This window comes from Embiotoca jacksoni, unplaced genomic scaffold, assembly GCF_022577435.1.
Source record: "Embiotoca jacksoni isolate LCO1_2020_lvr unplaced genomic scaffold, fEmbJac1.0.p SCAF_17, whole genome shotgun sequence".
Taxonomy (NCBI): Eukaryota; Metazoa; Chordata; class Actinopteri; family Embiotocidae; genus Embiotoca; species Embiotoca jacksoni.
The window spans coordinates 13,056,466-13,064,264 of NW_027185307.1; the positions used below are offsets into that span (position 1 = coordinate 13,056,466).

The 7,799-nt window shown below is 42.9% G+C and overlaps 1 long non-coding RNA gene across 1 annotated transcript; it reads right to left on the minus strand.

The window, feature by feature from the left end:
* Positions 1-3,900: 3,900 nt before the first annotated feature.
* Positions 3,901-7,201, minus strand: LOC138199541 (uncharacterized). Its single transcript, XR_011178352.1, has 2 exons — positions 6,924-7,201; positions 3,901-4,789 (listed from the first exon to the last, which is right to left on the minus strand). It is a non-coding gene; the product is annotated as an uncharacterized lncRNA (long non-coding RNA).
* Between the last annotated feature and the right edge of the window lie 598 nt (positions 7,202-7,799).

Consider the following 7,799-nt stretch of genomic DNA (forward strand, 5'->3'; position numbering starts at 1 on the left):
CTGGTATCTGCAGGGTGACTGTGAGCTGTGGTTGTATTCAGCACAGGGGACAGCTCCACGGTTTACACCTGAGCCACTTTTCATTGCAGAGGGGGTCGTACCTGAACTCCACAGGTGTCAGTTCAGTTCACTGTAGCTCAGGCACCCCACAGTGCTCTCAGATTCAACATGACTAAGTCTACAGACTTAGTCTTTACCGCAGAAGTTTCAGCCATTCTCCCCACGAAGCCCTTTACAGACTTGACAGGTGCATTGCATTAAAGGACAAAATCTCCCTCCACTTCCTCTCAAATTACCAGGGGTGCACCATGTCATGGCATGTATGCAGCACACATTAAAGGTACCTTTAGCAGTGATTATAATTGACCCCTACCAATTGAAACCATAGTTACTATGCTGTAGATTTTTTTTTTTCCCTCCATGAATTATGTACCCTGGCAGCTATTTGTTTAACTGGAATCAAACTTTGTATAAAAGTCTGCTCATGCCTCCTTCAGTGAATCACCCACTGGAGGCAACAGCATTTGCCAAAGAATTGTTTTGTTCCGAATTCAATTTTGTCCTTTTATAACACAAAGAAGAGAAAGATTTCAGATATTTCAATGTAGAAAGCTGTCGTGCCATTCTGTGAAACCATTTCATCGTGTGTGCTTGTTAGTTTTTCTCTAACTTGTAATCCAGATTTTATGAGTTTTGATTTTTTTTTTAAATAGTTGAAAGAACACTTTTGCATGTTTTCAATCAACTGACAAAATGTTGACAAAAGCTGGTCAAATAGAAAATGACTCTATAAGAAGCTTTGATTCATTTGCACACCCTCAGAGTCAGAACTGAGTCCTGTCTAGAGTTTCTAATTATAACTGAACTGCCACGTATTTTGATTACCTATGACGATGTTTACTGCACCATCTTTTGGCATTAAGTTTGATCCTTGTTTTAACAGCAGAAGTACTTCTAAACTTGATGAACTCTTGTTCATAATGAGAGAGCTAACTTTGTTAAGCATATTTTATCGAATCCACTAGTGTTGACATGATACTTGCAGATTAAATGTGGAATCTTAAATTCTTGTGCACACCTGTCATTTAATAACCCATGTGACAGTGACCAGATGTCATTTAATTTCAAATCAAAGGAAGTAAAGTCCAACACTTTGTTCCACACATCCAAGGTCAGTGTTTTAGGTATTTTGTAGCATGTTTCTGGCAGCTTATGTGCCTCTCAGGAGCAGAACACTTGAGGAGTTATGATCTAATGAGTGGCAGAGACAGTCGCTTTATCCTGCGACAGCAAGAGAACACCTTCATGGCCAATCAGGTCCGGCTAATGAGACAAGATGGGCGAGGACACCGCCACAGCCATTACAGTCACAGTACGTCAGCACTTTGGTAATGAGGAGACCACGAAGGCAAAACTATGGAGGAAAAGAGAACGAGCATCAATTTAGATCGGGACAAAAGAGAAGTTTAGACACAGGAGCGTGACAGGAAGTAAAACCCGCAACACACAGTGGGATTAACAACACACACTGATTGGATTAATTGAGTGGCAGCAATCCACTGGTCATTAATTACTATTTCTCAAGCACAAACTTTGCAGCTTCTCCATTGCTTCAATTTGCTGCATTTATTTATTTTTATATCATTGTAAATTGAATAGCTTTGAGATTTGGATTTTTGGTCTGAAAAAACAAGACATTTGAGATTTATACTGCTGTTTGTAGTTTTGTGGGCGGCCACACTGCTCCATTTGGGCCTATTGCAGCTCAGAATTTTGTGCATATATTATTTCTCAGATTAGAAATCTTTATTACAGACCCAGCATAAAATGTATTGACCTTTGACCCACTTTCACTGCACTGGATTTTGCTTGTTGACCTTTAATTACCAAATTTCCCAAACTATTTAGTATGTATTCAAATTTTATTGGTCATTCCACAAGTCAGACTAATATATAATGAATCATAATATAATCTCCTTTGCCTTTAATGTCCCCCTATGTCTCTTAATCAAACCTTTATAGATATATATCTTTAAACGTGTGGAGACTCACTATATTGCACATTTTGCTTAACAATATTTATCAATTTCTACCACAAGAGGGCAGGCAAGAACTTCTAATGTCAAAACCAGATCGACGCAGGAGTTGAGGGCAAAGCGGGAGCACGATGAACATGCTTTGTGGCAGTCTCATGGATTTCATTCAACTTTGAAGATTTTGGTTATCAGTAGAAACCAGACTCCGGGGCTGTGGAGTTCTGATATGAAATTTCAATTTTGTAATGTGGTGCTCTACACCGAGACCCACCACTGTAGCACATTAACGACACGGCGTGTACACTACACTTCTTTTATTCTGTAGGCGACCAAGCCGAGGCTTAATTTTTGATCATTTTAACCTCTCGATCAGGTAAAATGTTGGAGGTGACCTCTTTAACTGTCCCTCCTAAAGGACTGCAGCACTTGATCATATGCATCGTTCCTTGTAATTTATGTAGCTTCTCTCAACCTTTTCTGATAAAACGTTGATTATTTATTGCTTATTTAAAAGGCTTCAAAGAAATGAGCATTAATGAATTAGTGAAATGATTGGATAACCTCTCCACCACCAGGCCCCTCTTCCATCCATCCATCACTCCTCCTGCCATCCTCGGCGATGATGCAAACACGCTCATGCCATTAATCAAGATCTGATTATTTTCTGCTGTCAAAGTGTGCAAAATGGAGGCCATGCATTTCCCTGTGTAGTGTAAAACATGGTGCAATCTGGAGTGTTTGTGGTATGAAGTGTAGCTCCACTAATTTCGTTCTCACATTGTCTGTTGGTGTAGGCTATAGGCTATGTCATATTCTCAACTCCGGAAATCAGCCTCCATTATGATTTGCGTGCGTCTCTCCTGAACGCCACTAGGCGACAGACTAAGATCGCAGGATGTCACTTCATCCGGCTCAGATGCCACAAGACTCTTGTCAGCTAAAAGTCTAAATTCGTCTGCTGTGTCCAAGGGTTTGTTGGACCACATTTCCAAACCTCTTCATTTTAATTTAACTGGACACGAGAGTATATACCCGTACATGTCCTCAGCGATCCTCCTCATTTATATCCACACTGGCACTACGCTCATGGAAATGAATGTGCACATCAAATAAATCATAGTTTAATATCCTCATCATGCAAGGCCTTTTAGCTTATTTGAGGGGGAGAAAATTAACCTGCTTTACTGCGATAGTCATTTGAACAAGTGATTTTCCTCAGAGCAAGTGTGAGAGAAAAAAAAATGCGTCTCCGGAACAAGATGTTCATTTTGTTTCCACGTGAGAATTTCTCGAATCAAGCGGCAATAATGTCGGCCTAGATTTAATCTGAGCATCGCTTATTGTATTATTAGATCTGAAATAAGATCAACGGCAGTGGAAAGCGGTGACACCACTGTCAGTCTAATTGTAGATTTTCCTAATTTGCCACGCTTAGAAATAAAAACAGGGACTGGCTGCGAGATGCAAAGACGGCTCAGATGAAGATTTTTCTAATGTCTTCTAATATACTAGTTAATATCGGTGTGTGTGTGTGTGTGTGTGTGTGTGTGTGTGTGTGTGTGTGTACAGCTCATACGTCAAAGTTCCCGGACTGCATTCCTGCACTACAGTAACATAATCGAGCCATTTCCGCTTGTGCACCGGCAGGCGAGTGAAACAAAAGACTGGTCGGTGGTGCGCAGATTTCAGCACCACAGAAGGTGGACAGCGCTCCGAGCAGCCTGTGTGTGTGCATGGACAGCTCCCACCGACACACACTCACACACACACACACTTACAATACTCACACGCATCCACACACACACACACACACACACACACACACACACACACAGGTGCAAGCATGTTCACATAAAACCAGAGCTTTAAAATCGGTGTGTATTTACTTTATTGTTGAAAGCAAGAGACAGTACATTAATAATGCGTTACAGTTTGAAGCAAACCTTTACTGAGAGAACGCCACCACCTATAGCTTTTGAAAGATATACATAGTCGTTGCCATCATTTCACAATTTATTTGTTGGGTGTGCAGCCATGCGAAGAAAGGAGGATCATCTCTTGGCATTCACCGCGTGCCTTAATTGTAAGACATTAAATCAAGGTCCGCTGTGAACACGGAGAGACACAACCCGCTCGTCTGTGTGTGTGTATGTGTGTGTGTGTGTGAGAGTGAGTGTGTATGTGCGTGCGTGCGTGTGTGTGTGTGTGTGTGTGTGTGTGTGTGTGTGTGTGTGTGTGTGTGTGTGCATGCATGCAAGTGTGTGTTCCTCCACCAGCTGCATTCACTCTACTGTGGGAAAAAGGAAGGCACCTCAAACCTTTCCGTGAAACCTCTTATTACCTATAGAATCAGATTTTTTTTTTTTTTTTTTGCAGCCTCCGAGGCCTGTGTTGTGTGACTACAAATGTTTTAGGATGTCAAGTGGTGCCAAAAATGGAAAGGAAAAAAAATTGCCAAGCATCACGTACGGGTCAAAAGAGATCAAATCCTCTCCCAGTTGTTGTACAGGCCTACATTAAATTTAAAAAAAAAAAAAAAAAAAAAAAAAAAACATTCAAGTGGAGAAAATGGAGGTTAGGTTACAGCAATGACTTTAACGCGAAACAGCCAGTCGGTAGTTTTCGAGGCAAAATAATTATACGTCCCAGGCCGCTTCTGCAGGCGAGAAAGGACTCCGTTTGATCCGTTTCCGTCGACTGCTTTGTCCAAAACTGCAGAAAGCATAAAAGTCCTCCATTATCCCATAATGCACCTACGAAAAAGAAAAGACAAAATGCGACATGAACGTCAAATGAATAGCAAATGAGAAATTGTCATATTCCTCATTGACCTGTTTAAAAACATAATTTCCAAAATCTGAAAAAAAAAAAGTCACTGTCCACTTGCAAAATATAGATTTTCCTATTGTCACGTAATGCACGCATTTTTTTTTCTTTTCTTCCCAGCATACACGGTTGCAGCCTCTACTTGCAGGTCACAAGTTAAAATTGCGGCAAATCGCAGACGGGGCAGCTGAAGAGCCCTAGAAACTGCGGGTGTCCTGAACACGGCTATACATGCGTCCACGCGCGTTCCAACAGCAAACTCACCGGGACATCGAGACCGAGCAGTGCAGCGCGAGCCCAGCACCGATAACCACCTAAATGGTACTAATCTCTCTCCGTCCGGTCTTTTCCTCTGACTTTGGGATTAATGGTGCTCCAGCCAAACAAATGAGGCATCTGCCTACAGCACAAGAGGATTGGGATGAGGGGGGAGGGGGGGTGCGGGGTGCTGACGTCACCAGGCAAACAGATGTTCGTCTATATTACCCAGCGTCCTCCTCATCACTGCCCTGTGTCCTTGAAACTAGGAGGGAAATTGACGACTTTCCAATTTGAGTATTAACGTTTTTCACCGAAATGTGTTAATAGCTGTGCTGTTGGTTGGTCAACTGTGTGTGCGTGTGTGTGTGTGTGTGTGTGTGTGTGTGTGTGTGTGTGTGTGTGTGTGTGTGTTCGCGCGCGCGCACGCAGGGGCCCGCAGAGGAAATGCCAACAATGGCCCCGCAAATTGTGAAGCCCCAAATCTGGCATTGGCTATGAACGGTTATGCAACATTGCACTATTCAAAAAAACAAAACAAAAAAAAAAAAAAACAATTGAGAACACACGTGTACCTACACTCACACAAATACAGACTTCACACTCACATGGACATGCGCACATGCACTCTCTATTGCACACACTCGCACACAGTGATGAGGGAGGGATGCTCGTGTCATCTTGAGCCTGCTGGTTGATGTGAGATTAACAAATAAAGCATTTAGATTGAGGTGATGAGGTGCAGCTAAATTCCACTGTCTCTGAAAGAGGTTTTTAAAAGCAGTGACATCCAATAAACTGCACTGCACTGTATCTGTCATGAAGAGGTTATATAACGTGAAGTGTAATGGAAAAGGGTCGTACGCTCAGAGATGCATAAGGATGAATCCTACTAATTACCTTGACTGCATGGGAGGCTGACAGATCCATGCAGTTATAATCCAGTATAATCTGTGCAGACTGCAGCGATACCATTGATTTACATGTCCACCAATGTGGACTAAAAACTGCTTCGATTCAAATGAAGTCAGTGCTGGAGTCGCACCGGCCGTCTGCCCTCTGATGTGAGCTTGACGGAGCTCCCGAGCTCGCCAGAACTGGGGACCAGTTCTGCAACTGACAGCCCATATTAGACCATTAAAGAGCCCAATCCACTGCGTAAAAAGCGGCGCAGTGCAATCGAAGAGGCGGCCGGCTCGCAGATATGGTAATTGCAATGCATTACCCACTCGCTAGAATAGAGAGGAGAGGGATACAGAAACAAAGGGAATCGCCATTTTAGACGGAAACGTCCCCTGAAAACCGGGCGACTCGCTCATCGGCCATCGTTTGGAGCTTCATCACTGCTTGTCAGCTCATCACCATATTTGTGCTCCCTCTCTGTGGCCACCAACATGAAAACGACCCCTATTGTCCTGAAGCACCGCGCAACGAACAAACGATGTGGCTCAGAAATCCACAATCCTCTTCAACCTTCTTATTGATTATGCAACCGTCGACATAAAACCATCTGTACAGCCTGTGCGGGTTTGCTGATGTTTTTCAATTGCCTTTTTTGTTAGCTTTTTTTCCTTCCTGAAGTGGTTTATTCCCTAAAGCCCGCAATAACAATGGCAAGTGCAACGTGCATGGGAAAGCGTTCAGGACCGTTACGTCTCTCTAGATGCAGAAAGCTCACAGCTTTTCTTTCAATCTGCTCTGATACACGTTTTCACCACGGCTGTAGCAGAAATACACATTCAGTTGATCAACTAATCGATCAAAAGGTCGACCATAAAGCAAACGCAAGCAGAAGATACTCACCATGATATCGTCCACGCCATATGGTGGTTCCCAGTACACTGCGCTCTGCTCATATTTATCCGTGCTCTGCTGGGTTTTTTTTTTTTTTTTTTTGGTTTTTTTTTTTTTTTTTCACTTCATATAAGCATTATTACTTCACTGCAGATATTTACATCACGGAGGCACTCGCTTGTATTCCCGGTTTCTGTCGGTGTAGCGGCGAACAAGCAAAGACTCCGTTTGGCGAGAAGCTGATACTACCAATGAGAGCGATGCTGTAGCCTCTGCAAAGCATGGCTGCGCTGTCTCGCTTTTTTTTCAAAAGAGGGCAGGTCGCTCTGTGCATTATAATGAGTAAAATCTCTCTCTCTCTCTCTCTCTCTCTCTCCCCCTCTCTCTCCCCCCTCTCTCTCTCTCTCTCCCCCCTCACATGCACATACAAATGGGCGCTCGCTCACAGACATTCGCGTTCTGGAAATCCTATATATCCAGTGTTTTTATATTATTATTTGCCTGTTTTTATTTTTATTATCTTTATGCATGTTATACTGCCGTTTAAGGGTGTATATTAGCACCACCGGCCTGTTGTAGTTTACGGTGTCCGTGTGTAGGAATACCTATTCTACAATCTCGTGAAGCTCTGCATTAGGACTGTGTAGTCGGATCGCCGCCTTGCCGGACACAATTAATCATGTTTAATGCCGTTTATCTTGAGAGGTCCATTAGTGCGTTGCAGTTTCACGCATCGGGCCACTGGGTTGCAGCTCAATTTCTATAGGCTATTGGTCCAATTTTATGTTGAACCTGCCCTAGAACAGCGAGGGGATATTTTACACCCAGAATAAATAAAATTAAAAAGTGTTTCTCTTCTGTCTGCCATGTGTTTTAGGCCTCTAA